We start from the raw sequence: 3,048 nt of genomic DNA on the forward strand, positions 1-3,048 counted from the left end.
TTGTCTGCAATTTGGTCAAAGCTATGTCTCTTTATGTAGGCTACTAAAAATGAAATTACTAATTTCAAGTAAATACATAAATTCTATTTCCATCTTTGCTCTTGCCTCTAATCAGAGGCATGCATTTTGTGGCTAGCTAGGTCATTGCACATCTGTCTCTCTTTTCCTCTCTCTCTTTCATGGTTCTCATAGATAATATGATTGCTCCATAAATATCCTAATTTATGTTGCTTTTATATTTTTGGTTGCATCATTTCACTTTCTGCTCTTCCATTTTCCAAAGCATTTATACAGAAGGCATTATTTCATCTTTTCTCATTCCTAGAATAAGTTGCACATGAAGACACCACTGCTCCATATTATCAGTCTGTACCTTTGAAAATGGAGGTCTTTCCTCTGCTCTCTATCAATTCCATACTCCCCAGTTAGAATAATTTAGAATAGTAAAAATGGAAAAAAGAAAAAATAATCATAAATAAATTCACTGGATTTTTCTGAACAGTTCAACCAACGTGAACTATTAGGGAAATACATGGACACCTCATTCCCACTTGCACTCAGTCTCTGGATAGGCAATTCTGATGAAGACACGGAACATGATGAAAAAGTGAGGAATGGTATCAATTGCAGAGACTACTTTCCAAAAAGGTTACTCATGTGAATACTAGGGATGACGATGAGTATACCCCTCTTTATCAGGAAGCCTACAGTGGACACTTAGACATTGTCCGTGAGTTGGTGGCTCAAGTGGCAAATGCAATAACTGTAGAGGGCTGGACACCCCTGCACAGTGCATATATACGGAATAATAACAGAATGGCATCTTTCTTACTTCATCATGATACAGATACCAATGCCCAAACTAAAGGCCTCTTGACCCCCTTACATCTTGCTGCTGAGAATTGAGATAGCAAAGATATGCTGGATCTCCTTCTGTTCAACCATTATATAAAACCAGGCCTGAAGAACAACTTAGAAGAAACTGCATTCGAAATTGCCCAAAGGATAAGTATGCATCACTACCTCTGTGAAATTGTAGAAGGCTGTACAAATTGTTCTCGTAAGTCCTAATGGTCGGGTTAAGTTTCTCAAATTTCAAAAATGCAAGTCCATCCTTCGTGTCCATACAAAATATTTCCACAATCTAAATAAGTGCAAATTTATTTTATTGGGGGGGGGGGTCTGTCATGGGGCTTGAACTCTGGGACTGGGTGCTATCTCTGTGCTCTTCAGCTCAAAGTGAGTGCTCTACTGCTTGAGCCACAGCTTCACTTCCAGTTTTCTAATGGTTTGTTGGAGATAAGAGTCTCACGGACTTTCCTTACCAGACTGGCTTTGAATTGTGAGCCTTAGATCTCAGCCTCCTGAATAGCTATGTTTATAGGAGTGAGCCACCAGCGCCTGGCAACACCAATACCGTACTGTAAAAATTCATGAATTCCGTGGAATTCTTCCAAGTGAATTGCCTGCAATGGGTGTCAAATGTATTCAAGAGTTTTTGTATACATGTATAATGATTTCTGCAGAGTTTGTGATTTTTAAATCAGAAATAATTTTAACTTATCTGTTGAAATGAGTAGTACAGAAACTAAAGTATTTCTGGTGCTTGTCTGAAAAAGAATATTTTAAAATACTCTATATTCTATGTTTGTATAATATTCATAATTTATTTTATTCTCTCCTAGATATACTTTGAATTCTATATTATTTTATAATATATAGGTTCATTAATGTGTCCTTTCAGATTGTATTCCATATAGAAACATTTTAAGATTCCTTTTTTTTCCTAGGTCCTAATATTATTTTTCTTTGGGATAAAATGACAATGTTGTCTAATTTCAAAAGTTTTGTAAAGGTTATGCTATGTAAACGTCTTTCTGAGGTGAAGATTTAATACACTGATGTCAAACTAAATTTAATAATATGAATTACGTGTGTTGTTACACTTGTTATTTTGTAATCAACTTTTTAATAACTGTTTTTCATTTTTTGCATCTGAAGAATGAAAACTACGGAATACTTCACAAACTTTCATATCATCCTTGTGCAAGTGCCATGTTAATCTCTGTATTGTAATTTAGGTAGACCTGCTGCGGAAGCATGTAGTATCCTAATGATGCAATCTTTATACAGGCGTATATCCATGGGTGCCTACTTGTAAGAAGGAACCTTATTGTTCCTAACAATGCTATTGATCTTATTTCCCTAAAATTCTGTGAATAGTGAAAAAATTTATATTGTTCAGCAGATTGCTCACATTTGCATTTTTTTATCAATGACAATTTTAAGTCTTTTTCATTTGGAATTTGATCATATTTTCAATAATTTATAGTGAAGTACAAAGGTGTTGGCTTTTTCAAGTATTATTTATCCAACTGAATTAGCTTTGTGGAGCTAATGGATTCAAAGTAAGCCTTGCTTAAGAGCTACTTCTCACCTTCTGCAGCTGACATTTTCCCAAATGAGGTCTTACTGGCACAAATGTCTACCTGACCCTTTACTCTTCTTCCATGTAGGAACAGACCAATCAGAATATCTTACACTGAGAGCATAGATTGTCTTACTTGAACAAAACTAATCTTAGTAACAAGGGATTATAGAGAGATGAACAGTTCAGACAGAACTGTTCAGACTAGAAGGTATTTTATCAAAATATAATTGTCCATTATATATATATAACATTTCAAAAGTAGCTAAAACCAAGAAGGTGAAAAAATTGTTCATATGTATGATTATTTAATGTCCTGGCCTGTCTACCATCCAACCAGACAGGAACTTACACTACTGCCTTTCTATCACCAAATATATTCATATTTGCAAGAGAAGTCCATATTTTTCTCCTCATTATTAGCCCTTAAATTAGTAATGTTTTAATCACAGTGATTTCTCTTGCCTCCAGGCTGTAAATATACAAATGGTCAGGCTTAAGGTCCAACTCTATCAAACACTGAGGTAGAGATAATGGAATAATACTATAAAAAAGAGTTGCCTTTGATACAGTAACCACAACAGAACAATGTAAAATATGTGTCTTTTTCTTATATTATA

General features: G+C 34.7%; 1 pseudogene; it reads right to left on the reverse strand.

Annotated features, from left to right (window-relative positions):
* Positions 1–2,005: 2,005 nt before the first annotated feature.
* LOC122095177 lies at positions 2,006–2,102 on the reverse strand (annotated as a pseudogene).
* Between the last annotated feature and the right edge of the window lie 946 nt (positions 2,103–3,048).

Source organism: Dipodomys spectabilis, unplaced genomic scaffold, assembly GCF_019054845.1.
Source record: "Dipodomys spectabilis isolate Male_0828 unplaced genomic scaffold, ASM1905484v1 ptg000339l, whole genome shotgun sequence".
NCBI classification, from domain to species: domain Eukaryota; kingdom Metazoa; phylum Chordata; class Mammalia; order Rodentia; family Heteromyidae; genus Dipodomys; species Dipodomys spectabilis.